Source organism: Notothenia rossii, assembly GCF_949606895.1.
Source record: "Notothenia rossii genome assembly, chromosome: 11".
NCBI classification, from domain to species: Eukaryota; Metazoa; Chordata; class Actinopteri; order Perciformes; family Nototheniidae; genus Notothenia; species Notothenia rossii.
The window spans coordinates 4,519,673-4,532,026 of NC_136910.1; the positions used below are offsets into that span (position 1 = coordinate 4,519,673).

A 12,354-nucleotide genomic window follows, 5' to 3' on the forward strand; every position below is an offset into this window, starting at 1 on the left:
AAATTAGTGTTGGACAGGAGGAAGGAAGGAAGGAAGGAAGGAAGGAAGGAAGGAAGGAAGGAGTTGTTTTAATCCAAACGAAGCAGCTGCAGAAAGCACAATCCAGCTGCATGCCTCCTCACCTCACCCTCAGTTTTCATGGCATAAGGCAACCTTCGTATTACCAAAACAGACAAAAGAAAAGACAATGAGGGAAATGTCAAATGAGAGCCGATATGTTGAAAGGTAAGACTATGAAAAGTACTGTAGGACATGAGGAAGGAAGCAAGGAAGGAGTTGTTTTTAATCCAAACACAATCCAGCTGCCTGTCTCCTCACCTCTATGTCATTAGATAACCTCCATATTCCCAAAACAACAGAAAAAAACACATTGTTATGACGGCAGCATGTTTTTAACCATGGAAATACCTGTTTAAATAAAAACGTTAACTTACGAATATTATTCGACGTTTAAAGCTACATAAATCATATGATACAGGCGAAATCTAAACAAGTGAGAAAATGACGCAGTTTTTGGTAAACGTAAACACGTCTCCGTCTAATAAACATACAGGGAACATATTTATACAACACACACACACACACACACACACACACACACACACACACACACACACACACACACACACACACACACACACACACACACACACACACACACACACACACACACACACACACACACACACACACACACACACACACACACACACACACACATGACTCACCAATAAACAATCCTGGACATGCACTTACAGGCTTTGCTCGCCTTCCATTTCTCGTGTGTGTGTGTGTGTGTGTGTGTGTGTGTGTGTGTGTGTGTGTGTGTGTGTGTGTGTGTGTGTGTGTGTGTGTGTGTGTGTGTGTGTGTGTGTGTGTGTGTGTGTGTGTGTGTGTGTGTGTGTGTGTGTGTGTGTGTGTGTGTGTGTGTGTGTGTGTGTGTGTGTGTGTGTGTGTGTGTGTGTGTGTGTGTGTGTGTGTGTGTGTGTCCTGTGTCCTGACAGCACTGGTATTTAAACAAGCACTAACACACTCACATGTTTGATTTGCGATCCAGTAAATTCCTGCTAGATAATGAGAAGTGAGGGAGATCTGTAGCCCCGAGCTAAAGAAATGCAGCTCCGTAGTTCTGCTCGTAGCAACAGGAACACAGAGGCTGCACCACCCACAGGTACAAGCCCACTCATGTAGCCAAGTGATCTTTAAAGACACACACATATATTCTTACAACATGCAAACACACAGCTGAGCATGCACACACACATTTCCAGGTCTATAAACACCTGTATGCTTACTGTACTGTAGTGTCCATTACATTTGCATAACATGGAAATGTCTCATTAATAACCAGTGTTGTGGGCAGTTAGATTAAAGCAGCAATTTGTGCAGAGTACAAGCTGCAACGTGATGTTTTAAAATCAGTGCATCTGTCTTTTATTACGGTGTAGGGCGGCACAAGCTGTAGTTACACAGGGAGTAATGAAAGAGGCCCTTTACTCGAAGTCCTGTACCATCTAATAAAGGAATAAAAGCCCCACAAATAGATTTAGGACAGCCGTACTACCATGCCGGGGACATTTCCTCCTCACCACTATTTAAAATGGCTATTTTTGTCTTTTACTCCTAAAATTAAAGAACTTTTAAAAGTATAATTTGTAAGAAAAACGAATCAGAAATAAGCTAACACAAAGATATGCTAACTTGCAAATGAAAACACTTTCAGAAAATGTTTATTCTTACAATGAGAAAAGATACAATTCAGTGTAAACATAGAATAAATTAATTTGCATTGTCAAAAGATAAAATAAAATCCCCCTAGCTTACTTATTATAATGACTAAAGATCATGCATGCACTGATCGGTAACTTCAACAACTTCTTGACATAGTTTCCTGTCTCTTATTAAGCTTTAAAAATAATCAACTCTGACCTCAAACAGCCATTTGCATTTCCTAAAACGGTATGTTGAAGACCATTTAGAACAACTTCCGACCCCCTAGGTCCCCACCACCCTCCTTCACAGAGTAACGCCCCATCTTACTCCTATGTTTTTAAACGTACTCAACCCAACATTATCCACTACAGACTCCCCTCTTGTAAAAGATGTGTTATAGAGATGTAGTCGTGCCCCAGCCGTGCAGATAACACTTCCTGCAGGTACAGCCCCGGCCGGTGCTGTGGAAACTCTCAAACAAACAGAAGACATGTATCCTCCAGTCGGTTTACTTTGGGCCTTCTCTGCAACTCTGAATAATGGAACAGCCATTAGCCTGTGACTCTCCTGCAAACACAGAGCAAGGCGCACTTAGCTGGCGAATGTAGCGGGGGTCACTGAGAGCTCCTTGAGCTGTGACTCATATGAAAGCATGTGCAGAAGAAGATCCAGTGTTGATGAAAGCGTGAAGTGGAAGCAATGTGATGCTGAAGATGTACTTCACTTGGACCACATGGGAATCTTATTTAAAGAGTCATGATTTGAAATGGTTGGAGTTTAATTTGAGTAAAAAATAAAGCTTTTATTTATGACCAATGTCGGAAAGACCTTGAAAAAAGCACATGTACATTTTATGCCTCGATTATCCAGGTTATAATTGCTATTCACTCTGTTATCCTGATACATTCACAATAAAGTATGCTTCAAATCCTATAATGGAACTGAAACAAACACTTAACGTTAGGTTTTGTTAAGAAAAACATATTTGTGTTGCACTCTTTTAGTTAACAACCTTTTTAGGGAAACACCAACACTCTTGAACAAGTTCATCATAATTAAAGGATCTCCCCGACTTAAAGGTCAAAATCCTCTTCTTCATGTCTCTTCTACAGCAACATGTGTCCCCTCTTCTTCATGTCTCTTCTACAGCAACATGTGTCCCCTCTTCTTCATGTCTCTTCTACAGCAACATGTGTCCCCTCTTCTTCATGTCTCTTCTACAGCAACATGTGTCCCCTCTTCTTCATGTCTCTTCTACATCAACATGTGTCCCCTCTTCTTCATGTCTCTTCTACATCAACATGTGTCCCCTCTTCTTCATGTCTCTTCTACATCAACATGTGTCCCCTCTTCTTCATGTCTCTTCTACATCAACATGTGTCCCCTCTTCTTCATGTCTCTTCTACATCAACATGTGTCCCCTCTTCTTCATGTCTCTTCTACATCAACATGTGTCCCCTCTTCTTCATGTCTCTTCTACATCAACATGTGTCCCCTCTTCTCCATGTCTCTTCTACATCAACATGTGTCCCCTCTTCTTCATGTCTCTTCTACATCAACATGTGTCCCCTCTTCTTCATGTTTCTTCTACATCAACATGTGTCCCCTCTTCTTCATGTCTCTTCTACATCAACATGTGTCCCCTCTTCTTCATGTCTCTTCTACATCAACATGTGTCCCCTCTTCTTCATGTCTCTTCTACATCAACATGTGTCCCCTCTTCTTCATGTCTCTTCTACATCAACATGTGTCCCCTCTTCTTCATGTCTCTTCTACATCAACATGTGTCCCCTCTTCTTCATGTCTCTTCTACATCAACATGTGTCCCCTCTTCTTCATGTCTCTTCTACATCAACATGTGTCCCCTCTTCTTCATGTCTCTTCTACATCAACATGTGTCCCCTCTTCTTCATGTCTCTTCTACATCAACATGTGTCCCCTCTTCTCCATGTCTCTTCTACATCAACATGTGTCCCCTCTTCTTCATGTCTCTTCTACATCAACATGTGTCCCCTCTTCTTCATGTCTCTTCTACATCAACATGTGTCCCCTCTTCTTCATGTCTCTTCTACATCAACATGTGTCCTCTCTTCTCCATGTCTCTTCTACATCAACATGTGTCCCCTCTTCTTCATGTCTCTTCTACATCAACATGTGTCCTCTCTTCTCCATGTCTCTTCTACATCAACATGTGTCCCCTCTTCTCCATGTCTCTTCTACATCAACATGTGTCCCCTCTTCTCCGTGTCTCTTCTACATCAACATGTGTCCCCTCTGATCAGATTTTGTCCACTTTGTGATGTCACAACGATGTTTTGGCTTGTGTAACCATAAGCCACAAGACAAGCCCCCCCCCCCTTATCACCTGAATCTCCTCCTAGAGCACCATTGAGTTCTTTGTAACCAAATGTCTCTCAGAGGGGCGTGGGGAGGGGCTCCTTATTTTCATCTAAAGTAACAGACAGAGAATCAGCACTTTGGAAACAGGGCTAAAACAGATGGGATTATGGGTAATGCCGCAATGATCTGTTTGGTGTTTCGAGCCAATCAGAGACAGGCTCTGTATATATCTGAGACCTGTGATATATTGATGAAAAACATTAAAATAGGGGACCTTTAAATAAATAATACATTTAAACACGTAAAAGAAACAACAGTATAAGTCCCATTTACACTTCTCTGCTTTGATAGCGAGTTCCACAGCTAAGGAAGACATTTAGGAATATTCTGATAGTGGAATTTGACCAAAATCAACTCATTCTGAGTGTTGTTTTTATTGCAATCCTCTATACAATCATATATCATCCACTTCCTGTCTCAGACGCCATTAAATAAACAGTTTGATGTCACAGGAAGTGTTGGAATCCAGCTGTGTTTTAACCCACACACCACAGATGACTGTAGATAGCCTCTACAGTGTCACCAGACTCTTCTGTAACATCAGTTTTTCACCCTTTAGCTCTGAACACATGGGATCACTGTCAGACCAGAATACATGGAACAGCTTGCATTGAAATGCTTATGGTCATTGGGGATTTATCACAGTCCCTCAATGCCGCCTCATTCTCATTTTCACATACGCTTTTCAATGTATTTGAATGGTTCAGTGCTGCGTCTTTACTTTTAGCTTCGTAGCTTTCTTGCTTTGTGTCTCTCAATGTGGTTTCTGTGAGGACAGTCTGTCCCTTTTTATAGCATGAGTTATCATTAAGATGCATCAGAATTTAAAAGACAGATATCAGCAATAAACCAACAAAGCATGAGTAATCCCGTAGGCAGAGATATAAAACAAGGTGTGTCCAGCACTTTGGAAAGACCCTTTTAGAGTAGACGGAGATAAGCAATGAACTTAAGAAGAAAAAAACAATGTCGTCTTTTTTTAACCTTTGTATTTCTTTCTTTTACATTTGATTTGATGTACACTTCTAAAATAGAAACGTGCCCCCCTATGAAAAGGTCGGTGCCTCATAAAAACCCTGCTATTTTTAGTCGCTGTAAGAAATTAACAACCAGGCTTTTATTACATGAGGAAGGCAGCAAGAAGAGGGCCTATAAAACCACAAAGAACACACACATACAGTTTCAAAGAAACTCTCAAATCCCAGCCAAAAATAAACCTTGTTCGCATGCCTCAGCCTCTCTTGTAGTCTTTGACCCCATTTCCACGGGGGACGCAAACAAACCGAATTCGATATCAAAAAAGTCTTCCGTCCACACGAGAACGCTCGACCCGCCGGAAACGCTGTAGTACATATGCCGGGCCTGTAAGTGGCGCTGTACTTCCGCCACAAAATACACCAAAAGCAGCGAAGAAGACCCCCCCTGAGCATGGTTGCCATGGTTACCCTTCTGTTTATTCTCCGCGGTGGATTTAGCAACATGTAGTTCATGTAATTCTCCATGTCCACTTGTTGCTGATGGTTGTGGTAGAGGAGCTGTAGGTTTTGCACTAATATCTGCAGCATGGTCAGTAGCAGTAGCAGTAGCTACTGACCATGCTACAGCAGAGGCGGGGCTATGGCTTCATCGTTATCAGGTAATGATCGTATAGGGCGTACACACGGAGCCCGCCCCAGAGCGTTCCGGTTGCAGATCTATCCACCTTGGGACCCGCTATCGTTTGCGGGGTGTGTTTCCGTTACGGCCTCGTGTGAACGAACGGGCTATACGACAGAGAAAAGTAGCGGATACAACCCGTTTCGTTCCCGTGTAAACGGCACCTTTATTTCTTCTTCCTCTGGTTGTGTTAATTGGCTTTGGCCGGCTCTTTAGCACCCTGGAGTGTGTTGTTGTTGGACAGAAATGGAACCCAAAAAAAAGGAGAAAAGAAAGCAGAGTTTCCTTTGTAAGTAGGGCAGGGGGTTAAGGGGTTTACCACAATAAAAACAAGTTTTAGATGTCCGAGTTATGTAAGCGTCTGTTACTAAGCCGTCATCACAAGACGGGGAACACCACTCTGAAAATCTCCTCTCGCTCCCCTCCCTTCCTCTATCACTCCTTCACTCCTTTCTGGATTTACAGGGAAAGGTTTATGTCACCAGATGCTAACAGCTGCCAGCTGGACTTTGCCTCTCCCTTCCTTCAACACTTGTGCCCTTTATAGAGGCTTTTCTCTCCTTCAACAGTTTACAATTAGACCATAGTTTGACTACTTTTTATTGACAAGGTGACGGGTGCTCCTGCAGACCGGTCAATGGCAACCAAACAAAGGTCCTTTGACCACAAAGAAAGCACTCAATACCTTTTTTCTTTACTTACAACTTAATTGACCCCTGTCCATATGGCTTTAATTTCCTATAGTGCTCTGGGTTTGCACATGTGATGAAGGTCTGCTTGTTTTTAGCTCTTTGGAAGTACCGTATATTATTCCAGTGAATTTCCCGTTTAATTGGCTTTGAAGAGAAAAAAACAAAACATTATGGGTGTTTCTCAATGTTGAGTACGCTTGCTTGGTAGCACATGTCTTCCGAGCGTCTTGCTTCAGAAGCGAGGCAAGAATCCTTCCTGGCATTCGGAAAACGAAGAGTGGAACAGGCGAGCAAGTGTGCAGATGTGCGTCATATGAGAGGCCCCGTCTTACATTTTCCACCACAGATTTGGGGAAATTGGTTTGCGCAAAGCATTGTGGGGATTTTAAGACCACGGGGTCTACACATGTGCAGCCTCGAAATTTCTCGCTACGAAGTACGCCGGGCTCGGTAGATTTCCAAGTATGCTGGAGATTGGAACAGTACTTCGGCGGCACTCGATGCTTGTATGCTTGAAATAGTGGCTCTGGAGCATCCTTCCTCAACATTGAGAAACACCCTATCAGTTTGGTTCAACAAGGCACTGAAGGTAGATGATACAGAAGATTAGAAAATTATTGAAATTCAAGACACCATATCATGACAAACACATCATTGCACATTTAGTATCTTGACTGGACTATATGATAATACAACTACTTCTTCCTGATAATACACCTACCAGTTGGACTTACAAGATTAAAGATGTTTTTAAAAGATCTGTTATTTACATTCTGGGTTTTTAAATTCATAGCTTGGTAATGATATACCATTATGATTGTGTTGCTTAAAATAGGTCCAACATCCGCATGACCAATCAGATAATAAGGAAGTAGTGCATGCGAACGCGCAGTTATGTAGGAAAATTGGGTATTATCAGCGGTATTTAAGGTAAAATTGCTTTGCGTTTAACCTCAAACTAAAAGTGGCAACCCTAAAACTTCAAGCTTGTTCACAACATGTGTGTCCTTAAGCTATGGAAATAGGATTCTTAAACATAGTTTTCCTTTCACGACAGTCTTAACTTCTAGTCCCTCGTCCCTTTTGACAATTAGGTGACTTTGAGTATTCCTCCTTTGCACTCTTAACCATTGTGTAATTTCCCTTTCGTTGATTCTTTCTGTACATGTGACAAGTCTTTCTCGATAGTGCAGTAGTAAACACACCTGTAGTCTTTGAAAGTTATATGTTAGTAGACCATTCTTTGTTAACATGATTCCATTTGGAAATAAAAAGCATTGGGTCTGCTTGGGATAATCCATCTGATATCCTAAGGACTTGTATAATTGATCTTTAACACATGCATGAGTTGGTTAGCAAGCATCTAGTGGTGAGTTCACCTCTTCCAGAACTTGTTGTGACTCCAGTACAGTGAGTGATTAAGTGCAGGCTTGCTTTAGCACTGTTTAAATTGGGGTTTTGTTCCCGATTCCACATTCTTTGCCTATGATTACACACATGGCTGCCGGGAGTCTCCTCGCTGCAAGTGCGTCGCTTCAGGTATCATTAACCAGATTCCTCAGGCTGTCTCCGTGCAGCTCAGTGGATCAACACGAAGAGAACCTCGACCTGATGTCAGTGTTGAGTCACGGCCAAATGCAAACAGTGCTGCTAAATTCCTTAGAAGAGCGGGTGGGAGGGGACCAGGAAGTAAAAGAGAAAAACACCTTCTGTTGTCCCTGCTGGTATGTTAACGGATGATCTGACCTGAGGTAAACTGGCACAAGACCGATGGTTTCCCTGCAGGTCGGGATTTGTTATTTACGTCTGTTGGTTGTTGCTTTAGCCATCTGTCTTGTTGGTAAACTTGTTTGAGTTTGACTAGAGATTACAGTGTCATCTTTGTTTTGAATATTTGTATTGAGAAGAAGCATGCAAGTGTAAGCAACAGTGCAGACTTCTTTGGGGTGGAAATCATGCTTCCCTGTTTCAACATAGAAGACAAACAGAACAGCCAACAACAAATAATAAAGAAAAAACACAGCATGACAGGAATCCATCTTTGGAAAATACAAGTTAGGCATTTAAGGAGATGCAGTGAAGACATTGTGTTTGTTGTAGTACCAGGTAGTTTGAATTGACAAAAAGCCAATTTTTTTTATTGGAATATTGCAGAATATATGATCGGTGGTAAACACACGTTTATGATACTTACACGTTTTATTCAGTATTAAAATATCTACAAATTGACACCACAATCCCTAATTTAGAAGCGTAAATGCAATCTCCAGAGGTTAAAAGCTAACGTCACCAGACTACAGCGTGTTCACATGACTTCACGTCTCCAACGCTAAGCTAAAGGTGGCTAATGTTGAACGTGATGATGTTCAGATGCTCATTTAGACACTGGGAACCATCGTTTTGAGACATGTGAAACAGACATTCACCAGTGGGTTGTTTACTGACATTTTGCATGACATAGAACTAAAAGTGAAAATGTCATCCGCTTGTATCAACCACAGTCCTTATTTCAGCCTTCTAACCAGAAACACATTTAAAAAACATTGACTTCAAGACAACAACTTTCGAGTTATAAAATGTTAACTATATTACGGGATTAGGACTCATCCCTGCACAACTCCATTGGCTCAAATATTAAACAAGTTTCTGTACAAATGTCGAAACAATACCTTATTTTTTTAGACTTTGGTAAAGACCACGCTCTTATTGTGAGAGATGCTGGTTTCCAAAGTACATGGAGAATGCCAAATGAGAGTTTTTGTGGCAAGGACCCATCAGTGGTAAACCTCTACTTAGCAAGCAAACAAATTAGCTGCTTGGTTTTCATAATAAGACCCACATTTATTAGCCAGTAATATTACGAGGAACTTAAACTGTTACTGTCAACATCACTCTGCGGCTGCCCTGCACAAACAGGATGTAACGAAATCAAAACATTGCAAACTGACAGGATTGGATGACATTTGACAAGAAAACAATCAATGTTTTCGATGTTGATGTCCCGCTCTTCCAGGTTATAATGACCGACTGGAAGCTGTGGGGGACTTTTCCGTTTGTTCACACATCCACAGGAAGTCTCTGGGTCACTATTTCGCCACGACCTTTTATACAGTAATTATATCCCGTCTGCTCGGGCCAAAAAGCATTTTTTCTTTTCTTTTTTTTCAATTCCCAGAAATGTTTTTCTGTGATGGATAGAGAAAGACCCAGATAAGGACGTCCAAGGCCGAATACTCTCACTGGAATGTTCCCAAACTAAGACGGTTAGCTTCTCTCGCTAAAGGTTAACTTCATCTCCCAGTGTAAAGGTTGAGACAAGAATACTGCACACAAACATCACGCATAGCTTAATATAGAAGTTGTACTAGTATACATTTTAAATATTGACAGCCCTCCTGGGAATCATGCCTGTCGTGCTCAAATAGTCAGTGTGTGTTTTTATTTTTGCCGTGTTAGCTGCTCTAGGGAAAGCAACGTTAACACCAGCGTGTTAGAAATATCATTCTCAACAATTTGCACAGCCTTAGCATTTAGTTAAAGGCCAGCTGTGCCACGTATTTAGATTTAAAAGATGCATTACACTTCATTAATTTACACATAGCGTCAATACTACTAAAAAAAAGAAACTTCAAACTGGCCCTGTTTTATTTTTGAAATCACTGTTTTTGAAATGATCTACATCCAGCCAATAGAAGCGCAAGACTTACATAGTGATGTCACTGTGTTACGGAGGAAAACAAAGGACTATTTACAAGCACAAAAACCTAAAAACACACTACAGGAAAGCACAATAGGGCCTCTTTAAGTAGGTTGCTTTTTCTTTGACCAGGCATGACGACGACTACCTTGAATACTGTGGTTTATTCAACGTGTATAACAAGTGTACTTAAAGAGGCCCTATTGTGCTTTTGGGGCTTTCCTGTAGTCAGTTTTATAGGTTTTTGTGCATGTAAATAGTCCTTTGTTTACCTCCGTAACACAGTGACATCACTATGTAACTTTTGCGCTTCGATTGGCTAGATGTAGATCATTTCAAAAACAGTGCTCGCGTACAAGGAGATCATTTTGATTTTAAAATGCAGTTTTAAGTCATAAGAGCCTTACTGTGCTTCCCACACACGATGAGCTCTCAAACCATAAAAATGCCCCTGCACACGGCTGCTTTCGCCCCTGGGTCCAGTGTGCAATCATCAAACAACACAGATTTCATACATGACTGTATCGCCGTCCTCTATGATGTGCTTATCGCCATTGAAATCATAGCCCTGTGAGTTTTTGTTATGTATGAAACACAGATTAAATCAATGAAATTAAAAGTTGAAAAAGTGCACTTGCAGGAAAACTGAAGTGAGAATGTGAACATGTTAATTTGGAGCTATAAACACACATGTTTGGCATGCAGTGTGTCCGTTTATGATGTGTGCGTTGCTGAGATTGTCACCCACGCGGCGACATCCTAATCCCTGAGAGAGTGGGTGTGTGGGTGTGTGTGTGTTGTCATCTCTGTTTCCTGCCCAGACTGTGAATCATAACAGCAGGTGGACTCTAATCACACACTCACAACAGACAGTTATTGTAGATACCAGCCAGCGTTTGTTCAAGGGGCTCGTCTGTGTTTTCAGTTGTGTGTGTGTGTGTGTGTGTGTGTGTCACCTGTGGGATCCAGCCGTGATGTCACACTGTGTACTTTCGTGAGTTTTCATATTTGATATTTATACTCTTGCCTTTGTTTTATTTATGCCGTAATGTATAGTGAAATGAACTGTACAAAAGTATCTCCACAGCGACTCATGAAACATTGATTCAGTTAAGGGGAAGTGTGTGTGTGTGTGTGTGTGTGTGTGTGTGTGTGTGTGTGTGTGTGTGTGTGTGTGTGTGTGTGTGTGTGTGTGTGTGTGTGTGTGTGTGTGTGTGTGTGTGTGTGTGTGTGTGTGTGTGTGTGTGTGTGTGTGTGTGTGTGTGTGTGTGTGTGTGTGTGTGTGTGTGTGTGTGTGTGTGTGTGTGTGTGTCTCTCTCTCTCAAAGTAACCCTACCCTGCGGGTGCACAGGTGATACCGAGCTGAATATAGCCCCCGTACGGCCAGCTGGTCCTGCTATTTAAAACAGAGAGAAGGGGGAGGGGGGAGGCGGCTTAGCATCAGCATTCTGCAGGATCCAGAGACACTTTGGTGGTGGGACTAGACCGCAACAACAAAACAAAAATCAAAGAAAAGAAAAGTTCAAACTGTGACATCCACAAACACAGCCAATCAGTGAATGAGACACAAATGAGTCAGCGATCCATGCATTATCTACAAATGTGTTCCTACTCATACGCTACAACAAAGGAACACACACACATCAGGTGACAACCACATGAAAAATCTGTGTGCGTCAGCTTTGTGTCTCTGCTCCTATTGGTCTAAAGTCCCTGTAGAAGTAAGATGCATTTCCTCAAGGGTACGCTGCTCAACAATCCATCTCAGAATTGCAGCGTTGATGCAAAGTCAATCAATCTCTCTAACAGTCTACGTGTGATTCACCCCCGTATCAAATTTACCTAAGAGTCTTTGCCAAAGGTCGATTATGTCGGATGAGGTCATCATTGAAACACTTACTGCTGCCGTTAGCAATAAAAACCGCCCTTAGATGAAGTCATTTTCGTGTGTAGGTGTTAAAAAACTGTTATATTTGGTTCTGTTTGAATGAGTTTTACAGAGAGGGGTTAGCATGTAGCAGCCCCCCCCCTCCCTTTAGCCTGTAACAGTGAATGAATTGCAACAGCTGAGCAGGAGAACTTTATCGGCAGAACTCCCTGCTCGTGTGTGTGTGTGTGTGTGTGTGTGTGTGTGTGTGAGAGAGAGAGAGATTCAGGAGGAGCTGCAACCAGAGCAGTCTCTCTCTGCCAAGCTCT

General features: G+C 41.9%; 1 protein-coding gene and 1 long non-coding RNA gene across 5 annotated transcripts in view; one reads left to right on the forward strand and one right to left on the reverse strand.

The window, feature by feature from the left end:
- mrtfab (myocardin related transcription factor Ab) overlaps positions 1 to 12,354 on the forward strand; it is a 73,027-nt gene that overhangs the window by 16,549 nt on the left and 44,124 nt on the right. The gene's annotated exons all lie outside the window — the stretch shown is intronic.
- Positions 11,356 to 12,163, reverse strand: LOC307024845. The gene is made up of 2 exons (XR_013804005.1): positions 12,001 to 12,163; positions 11,356 to 11,638 (listed from the first exon to the last, which is right to left on the reverse strand). It is a non-coding gene; the product is annotated as an uncharacterized lncRNA (long non-coding RNA).